Genomic DNA, 9,660 nt, shown 5'->3' with positions numbered 1-9,660 from the left:
GGTGCCAGCCCGGCATCCGCGGGCGGCAACGAGTATCGCGGGGCCTGGTTGACTCTCCCTGGGCTGCCAGCGCCCACCGAGTCCACTTCGCTCCCCAGGGGCCTGCTCGGGGCGGGAGGGGCGGGAAAGGGCGCGGGCGGCGCCTGAGCAGTTCCTGCCATTCCCGCAGCGGAGGAGGGGGGAAGGGGCGCAGGGTCCTGCCCTAGTCACTGGTCCCGGCCGCCGCCAAAGGTTATACATCTGTAACTTCCCCGTCACCGCAGGAAAATCCCGTTAAGGGAAGGATTTGCCCAGAGTGGAGGAGTGAGTCATCAGGCGCCGGAGACGGGGGAGAGCCTGAGCAGGGGGCCCTCTGATGCCACGTGCTGTCCTGGACAAGGACATGGGGGCCCCAGCCCCCTTCCCCACCCATCCCCCCAGACTCCTGTGAATAGGAAGGGCGGTCACAGTCAACCGTAGGACAAGCAAAGGTGCGGCCCTCCAACCCTCCCCACCACCTCTGCTGGGGGAGGGGCAGTGGGAAGAGCCTACTTCCTGGGGATCCATAAGAACCAGGGAGGAAGTAAATGAACAGTCAGGTCCAAGTGCAGGGGTGTGATGGGGTGGAGGTGAAGCAGTAGTTACTGGGGGGGCAGGCATCTCTAGCTGTGGCCCTGGGGAGAGCTCACTGAGGAGGAGACAATTGGTTGGGGACCCCAGACTAGGAGCAGTGCAGGAGAGGAAACAGCCTGGGAGCAGGCCGGGAGGGGACGATTGGGAAGGGTTCCTGTTTTAGGGAAAGAAAGCTCGGGTGGCTGGAGTGGGTGAAGGTGGGGAGTGGAGCCAGAGCCACCAAAGCTGGGGGGTCCCACAGCAGGGGGCAAGGGGCCGAGACCTTGGTTGGGGTACATTCCAGCTATAAAGGAAAAGCATTTGAGGGTTTCAAGGCAAGTTTGGGCTGATGGAATATATGACACATGACTTGGAAAGATCCTTCTGGCCACTGCATGGAGAATGAGGGGCAGGGAGGAAGCCAGGAGATGTTGTAAGAGGTGCTGGGGGTGCCTGGGGGAGACATGACATGGTCAGTGAGGCTGCGACATGGAGTGAGAGGAGGCTGGCTCAGGCGGGGTGCGGGGTGCGAGGGCAGAGAAATGCCCTGAGCCATCTGAAAGGCCCCAACAGTGTGTGGAGGGGGAGAAGGGGGAGATACTTCCCATACAGGGAAGGCCTGGGAGGAGAGGGAGAGGCCCCAGGGGAGAAATTTGGCAAGTTAAGTTCCAACGGTCTGCAGAAAGGGAGCGGAGCGTGTAGCTCCTTAGACTGTCCAAAACCCATGTGGGTGACAGCACTGCACAGCGAGGCTGGTGGCTGCCAGGGCCTCTCCCTCACAGCTCTGGGAGCGCAATTTTGCACAGCCCCTCTGCCCGGCCATTCAGCAATAGCAGTCAAGATGAGAAATGCGCAAACCTGTGAACCAGCCACCCCTCTTCTAGGAATGTGTCTTATCCACACTTTGACATCCACGCAGAATGACGCAGGTACCAGGCCAATTACTCTGACTGCAGCAGCAAAATTGTGGAAACTCCCTGAATGCTCGTCAGCAGACACCAGGGACATAACTGCAGTGCCCCAAACAACGGAGTACTATGCAGCTGCGAACAGGAGGAGGACGTCCTCTGTTCTCACGTGGAAATTGCTCCAACAGAAAGTGTTTAGGGGAGAAAAGCACACTGCAGAACAGTTTGTGGGGTGCTGCCATCAGAGAAGTGAAAATGGAAAATACATTTTCTGTTTGTCTATGTGCACTAAGGCAGCCTGGAAGAATACACCAGGAACTAGTAGTGGTTATTTGTGAGTGTGTGCACACAAGTGGGTGGGCATGGGGTGGGGGGAGACCAAGAAGGGGAGGGCACAGAGGTGGGGAATGAGATATTTCATCACATATCTTGTTTTAATTTTTTATTATTGAACCATGAGGATGTGTTGTATATGGACATTTTATAACCTAACATTTAACTGAGGAAGCAAGTGTTACTGGAGGTTCGAGGAGAGAGGAGGTGAGACTTGTGCGTCTCACGTGGGACCGTCCAGTGCTGTCCAGTGCCTGTTTGAAGTGGGTTTGTTAGCAGCCTGAGATTTTTCTCCAGCCAAGTTCAGAGCTCAGGTGCCGACCTGGAGTCGAGTCGGGTTTAACCGAGAACTTGGTTTGGGTCAGGTGATCAGACCAGGGCACGAGCAGAGCCAAGGCATGAGGCGGCTCAGGAGAGGTTACAGCCCTGGGCCTGGGTCTCAGCGGCAGGAGGCGCGAGGGCTGTGACGACGGGCAGACGACGGTCCCAGGCAGTGGAGGATTGCTGGGTACAGTCGGGAGCCAGCGAGTCCAGTGACAAGAAGCTCCCACACAGCAGGCGCCCTGCAGCTGAGGTCCTGGAAGTGCTGTGCTTACTGGGGAGGTCTCAGTGGGCGTGACCCTCACAGAGTGTGGTGGACATGTTGGGAGCCGAGGGCTCAGGGAATTGGGAGGCAGCATGTAGATGCTGAAGCCTCCAAGAATGCTGACGAGTGGCCGAGGGGCACAGTGGGCAGGGGCTCATGTTCTCCAAGCATGCCAGGGAAAACCCCCGCGGTGAGCAGATGAAAGCACCAGTGAGGAGGGGAGAAGGCATACCTGCCGGCACAGGCCAGCTCAGCCTCAGCCCCAGCCCCTGGCTTCTGCCCTCGCCCTAGGGGTAGACTGTCCTTGGAGTTCATGGATGGGTCAGGCTTGTGCTGGAGCCTCACCTGGGAAGGCTGCATCGGGGGTGACCCTGGGAAGGAGGGAGCCCATGGTGCCCTGATTCCCTGAGCCTTCCAGGTGGGTGATGCAGACACTGACCCTGCATTAAGGACGGCGGTGAATTGGGGTCAGTGCTCCTGTGAAGACAGTTTTTACCCCTGCAGAGACACCCCTAGGGCCTGGGACAGTGTGAGGTCAGGAGGGTGTGGAGCCATCTAGCTGAGATCCCCACTAGCGTGGCTGCTCCAGGGGCGGAGGGCCTGTTGGCTTTGGGCTGTCCCTGGAGGCTGGCGCCACAGCCTCTCCCATCCAGTTGGCCTGGGTCCTGTGTCTGCAGCACAGAAGGATGGCTAGGACAGCTGGGGCCTCCCATCTCCCAGGAGGCTAGCCCGGACTTGTGCCCATGATGGCGGGAAGGTTCTGGCACTAGGAGAGGGCAAGACTGATGCACAAACATTTTTCTGGCTTTTGCTTGTGTCACATTTGCTAATTTCCCAGTGGTCAAAGTCAGTCACATGGCCAAGTCCAGTTTCAAGGGCTGGAGATATAAGTTCCCTTTTGATGGGAGAAGCTGGAGTATATTGTAGCCATTTCCTCCACAATCTACCCTCTGAAAAATACATTCATCCCCATCCCAAGATCTCCCAACATCTCATCTAATTGTGGACCAGGCTGGCCATCCATGGCCTCACGGTCCTCAGCTGGATGAATGGAGGTGGGAGTCTGAAGCACACCTCCTTGGGGGCAGCAACTCTGAGCCACACACACCTGAGCTACAAAGACAAGTCAGATGCCTGCCACACTCCACACGGAGTGGTGGGACAGGGCCAGAACGACGGCAGTTAGCAAGGCCATGACCAAGGGGAAGAATGAGAGGCAGCTCTTCAGGCCAGCGGCTGCATGCGGCCAACCCCCTGTTCTGGAGGTGTGTTCCCTGGGTGCTCTCGAGTCATCCATCCCCGACAGCACTTAACTCTGTGTTTGGGCTCTGCCCTCTGAGGAGCCTTCCCTTCCAGTAACAATCGGCCCGTATGTGTTGCTGAGCAACTTTGAATCAATCAGGAGGCGGAAACTACACAGTCATCGGGCCAGGGGACCTTTAAAGAAGACTGGATTGGAATAACAAGGGACTGGCTACTATTGGAATAACAAGGGACTGGCTACTGCAGAATGATGAGAACTCTGGACACATACGCATGGCAGACCCTGGGCGCAGCCATGCTCTAGGGCTGAGGCAGAGCTCCAAGGAAGGAGCGAATCTGGAAGACTGTCCTCACCTCCCTCCCTGTACTGGGATGCGGCAGGCCTCACTGGAGGGGATGCACCTTGGCGAAGTTCATGGAGGTGCTCTGCCAGCAGAACTTGCTGGAGTCATTCTGAGATGCCAGGGGAACCATGCGTAGGCAGGTCAGTGCTCAGAACTTGCTGCAAAGCCACCTAAGGAGGTAGCGGGGAAAGCAGTCCATGGGAAACTATCCCAGGTGACCAACAAACCAATAAACACTGAGAACCAGGAGAAAACCTCCTGCTTACTGTACTGTCCCCACAGCGCCCTCTACTGACGAAGCTTAGCACTCGGCCCACCGGCAAGGGAGAAAGTTCCAGAATCCCCAAGCGGGGCAATGAAAGATGAGTTCGGAGGTGGGAGGTAGTAGATTAATATCTATTTCAGCTTCCAGATGCCCCCTTCCACACACATTTAAGCTTTTATAAAAATTTCTACTAAACACAATGCATTCATCCTTCCTACAACGGAAGACATGGCTCTCTCCCTTTCTCCAAAACGAGGAGACACAGCCGCAGGGTCACTGTACCCATCGCTGGCTGTATTAATTGCTCCGCAGATCCAGTCACGGTCCACTGACTCTTCTGCTACCTAAAGACTGAATCGTAAAGCTAACCTCCAACAAACTGCACATACAATAAAAATGTCAAGGAGAGGAAAGAGGAAAATGGTTGGCATATGCAAACAAACACATTAAACAAGCAAAGAAGATGAAACAAAGCGACCACGGCGCTTGTTCCTATGGTAGCTGTTGACGCCATACCTGCCACTGTGGGTCCCGTCTCCCATTGCTCACTTTGCCCCTTTCTTTCGTTACTCATCCTGGCTTTTCCCCACCACGTGGTTTTCCACTCATCTTGACTGTTGGTCATGGAAGTCGGGAAGAAGAGCTGCAGAGAGTCCCTCACTTTCCAGACACGGTCCTCTTGTCCCTCATGGGCGGCAGCAACACAATTTCCCCTGGGGGACCACACTCCATGACTACGGCTACTAGAGCAATCCCTCCTTAGGCCTTCAGTTCAGGGGCATAAGGAGCTCAAAGTGGCTGGGTGGCAGTATCATCTTTCAAGTCAAGGAAGCCACTGTTGTGTCCCTGTTCGAAGTATTGTCCCCTCGGGGACTAAGACCCTCCATGTGGCAGAGCTCAAAGCTGGTTGTGAGCAGGAGAGGACCCACCCCAACTCTACTCCTTGATCCTGGGACCCAGGTATGTCAGCTTTGGCAGAAACAGAACCACATAATGGTATCTTATTCAAACCACAGATGGAATGCTGTGAAACAGAGCCCTGCCCTTCCTGGATGTTGTCCCCCAACTGGTACCAAAGCTAAATCTGCATCAAGTCACTCAGCCTTTCATTCGAACCAGTCACTTCCGGGTGACGGGATATGTGGTAAGACCAGTGAATCCCATGGCCCTGAGACCACACTGCTGCATTTCTGTGGCAGTGAAATGAATTCTTGGGTCAGAAGCAATGTTGTGTGGAATGCCATGATGCTGAACAAGGCATCTGTGAGTGAGTGAGATCATGGTCCTGATGAAGCGTTACGGGCAAGAAAGCCATATCTGTGTCCAGAACATGCCTGTTTCATGTATGATGAATCGCTGTCTTCCATGATGGAAGAGGTCCAACCAATCAACTTGCTACCAGACATTGGGCTGCTCTCCCCGGGAATGGTGCCACCGGGAGCTAAGTGCGGGTCTCCACTGATGTCACGTAAGGCACTCAGCGGTAGCCAGAGCAGCCTGGGAAGAGGAAGTCCACGTTGTTGAGGACACGCACAGTCCCCATCCCTGTCACCACAGCTACTTTGCCCGTGGGTCCATTGAGAACGCCCTGAGGTGGCTGGGGAAAGAGGCTGTTGTGGGTGAATGGTGTCCCCCAAAATCCATATTGAAGTTTTATGGCCCAGTACCTAAGAATGTGACTTAACTGGAGACAGGATCTTTATAGAGGTAATCAAGTTAAATGACGTCATTAGGGTGAGTCCTAATTCAATATGACTGTTGTCCTCACAAAAAGGGGAAATTTGGAGACAGACACACACATGGGAAGAACGTCATGTGAAGATGGAGGCAGAGATTGGGGTAACGCTTTTACAAGCCAAGGCATACCAAAGATTTCCAGAGAATCACCAGAAGCTAGGTGAGAAGCATGGAACAGATTACTTCTCACAGCCCTCAGAAGGAAGCAACCCTACGAACAACTTGACCTTGGACTCCTAGCTCAAAACTGTGAGATGGACATTTCTGTTGTTGAAGCCACCCAGTCTGTGGTACTTCATTACAGAAGCCCTAGGAAACCAATACAGAGGCTGACAGGCATCTCTACAGAGCTTCATCCTTTCACTGGATTAGTGAGAGTCAGTTCTCAAGTGAATGCCCTTTGGTGAGCATCCATCCAGCACACAAATACGTTCATAGTCTGTACCCACTTTGGGAGGTCCATCTACACACTTCTTCAGATTTTCTTGTCACCAAACTCCCAATTCTGTTATTTCCAAGTCCCTGACCATCTCGCCAAACTGTTAGCAACTGTGTAAATTAGCACAGACCTGTACCTCCGGCTATCTCTCATTCTAGACACAGTGGACAACCAAGTGTATTGGTCAGTTCTGTGCCCTAGGGATGTTCCTTCATCACTGTCCTTCAGGGTCACCTCTGAGTGGGGTCGCAGGCTGCATCTGTGCACTTTCAGGTGCAACCTGCACGGCATGCAGACCCATACACCAACTAGGTGAGTTCGTCTTGCTTAGCATCCCAAGAAGCCACAGGCACCGACTGAGGGAGGGGAGGCAATGCAGCAGGGGTTTGTGTTGAGGAGTCTGCGCCACCATCTGTGCGACACTCCTGTGCCTCCTGGGCCTGCCCGAGCTTGGGCTCTCACATACTACTTCCGCATGATAGAATGCTGCTACACAAACCAATCCTTATGGCAACACTTTTAGCTCATGATGGGAAACTCAGGCCAAATGGTCACCTGGAGTCCCGTGGCTGGACATGCAGTCTCCACCAAATCCCACATGAAATCCAGAAGCAATCTCTCAGAAGGGAAATAGTCACCTGCGGAAGAACATAAAATGGCTCCAAAATTCCAGAGACCTGGCCGTGATTTTCCTATTGATGTTTGAGCACCACTGGATCTGCTGGATCAGAGGGCCCAGGTGGGAGACGGGCCTATATGTATAGAGTGGCCTAAACCTTCAGAGTCTTCTTGTGTTCTGATCTCCTCTTGAAATTGGCTACCTTAGGGGTCACTCTGTAGGTGGCTCATAACACAGCACATTAAAATGTTTCTTTCAAATCCAGAATGGTCTACCAGACATTTGCCTCTTTTTTTCATGCTAGGTGGTAAGAGGGGCAAAAATAAGCCTTTCATTTTTGGGATATTTTAAAATTCTCCAGACCAAATAATCCTCAGAAACTTAGAAATCACAGGCTTCTACATTTTTGGGAGGGTTTATCTCCCACCTGCTAGTTCACACATGTCATAGTAAGGCTTCTAAAATTCTTGCTGTTTCCCATTTATCAGATCCAATCAGCATAATGTCATCAATTGATGGACCAGTGTGATGTTTTGTGGAATGTTAAGATAAAAAAGGATCAATTGAAGTAGAATGGTGGGCGGCTGGGGCTCCAGGGAGGAGGGATGGAGACTTAGTGTTTAATGGGGACAGAGTTTTCGTTTTGCAAGATGAAAAAGTTCTGGAGATGGTGGTGGTAATGGTTGTACAATCATGTGAATGTGCTTAATGCCACTGAACTGTATACTTAAAATTGTTTAAAATGGGGAGTTTTATATTATGTATATTTTACCACAATATTTAAAAGAAAATAATTAAATTAAGCATAGATTAAAATAAAAGATTTTGTGTTATTTTACTACACTAAAAAAAAAAATCTGTGTATTAGGACCTTGATAGTAATTGAGGTGTCAAAAGATTATCAGCACTGGCAGCCCCTGGAAGACGCTTAGAGATGCACAATGTCTGCCTCAGACACACTGGATCAGAATCTGTAATTGAAAAATCCCCACGTGACTCATATGCAGATTAGATATTTTCTCAACTTTTTTTGAAGCATAAGTTACAAACAATCAAAAAGATAATAGAGATCTCTGTGGACTGTATTATGGCAGAGAGCAGGAGAATTTGCATAGTTATTAGAAAACACTGTAAAGGTATACTGTCAGCCCTGCCAGGTAAAAGCAAACTGTTTCAGGTGGTCCTTGAGAATTAGTGTGGAGAAAAAAAAACATCAGCTACACCAGTAGCTAAATACCAAGTGTCTGGGCTACACTGATTTGCTCCAGTAACAGTATTACATCTGGGACAGCAGCTGCCAAATGGAGTCACCACCTGATCATGTGTATTTCACAATCATTCTCCAGGATCTATTCAACATCTGCACAGGCTAAGCTGGTGTGAATGGGAACAGTCTTCAAGTCTCCAGTGGTGGCATTAATCTCTGTGATTACCCAGGGGCTTGATCAGGAGCAGAAGAAATGTGAAGCAAGTGAGGCACCAGGACACAAAATTTAAGGAGCTGCTCACTCTCAGGATCATGCAAATATTGAGCCTGCACTTAAACTTTGTGCCCTAGATGCCTCATTCCTAAGGAGACATTCACTCCCAGGGTTATGCAAGTGTGGTACTGGAAATTAATAGATATGTTCACCACTGCTAGGAGTGTAATTTAGCACGAAATTTCTGGGGGGCATTTGAATATTTATTTTCAAAATGTAATTCCAAGTTTTCAAAATTATCTTGTAACTTCTCACAAGTTTGTTCTGTCTTGTGAATTTTTTAAATTTGTATTTTTACCAAACTAAATGTAAACATAGTTTTAAAAATCAAATAACAATTCTAGGCTTACAACTAAAAAGTCAGTCCTCTGCCCCTGCCATCACCACCTCAGGCAGCCCCATCACCTCTACCTATGACTTCCAGTCCTCCTTCTCGATTTTCAGTTTTAGATGTTCTCTATGGTTATCACAGAGGTCTTGAACAATTCTTTGAAAACTTATTAACAGGCTTTTCATAGTTTTAGCCAACATTGCGAATCAAATCTTTTCCTATAAAAATTATCTTATTAGGTCCCGGGCATAAAGTGTTAATCTAGTGAGTTTTGTACATTTGTCTTGTAATCAGTGATCTTACTGGACTGTTATTTATTCTAACAGGCGTTAGTTTAGTCTCTTTGATTTTCTGGGTGAACAATTCTATCATTTGGGGAGGGGTTACACATTCATGTATGCATTGTGCCATGCCTGTATAAAACACCCACACCTTAGAGAGTATTTGGGAAGATGAGGAGTAGGAAGAACCAGTAATCCGTTTCCCCACCTAGACAACAGTTGCCATGGCAGGATTTGTCTGATGTAACTATTTTGGAACTGTGAAGTCTGTTAAAGACTTGTGAGTTAGACAGTAAATTTTGGTCAATTTCAGCTTTTAGCACAGTAGCAACTACGCATCTCCCTCCCCCAGTCACCAGGCAGGTAGCTGTGCATGAGTTTCTCAAGCAGCCTGCACAAAGACTGTGGGAGCCAGCACAGGCAAAAAGGACCCTGTCCCCCAAATACTGAGAATCCGTGCTCTGATCGCTGAGTGCCACCTG

Source organism: Rhinolophus sinicus, linkage group LG03 (genome assembly GCF_036562045.2).
Source record: "Rhinolophus sinicus isolate RSC01 linkage group LG03, ASM3656204v1, whole genome shotgun sequence".
In the NCBI taxonomy this organism is placed as follows: domain Eukaryota; kingdom Metazoa; phylum Chordata; class Mammalia; order Chiroptera; family Rhinolophidae; genus Rhinolophus; species Rhinolophus sinicus.
The sequence above is the reverse complement of the archived record's forward strand: the minus strand, read 5'-3'. Positions refer to the sequence as shown.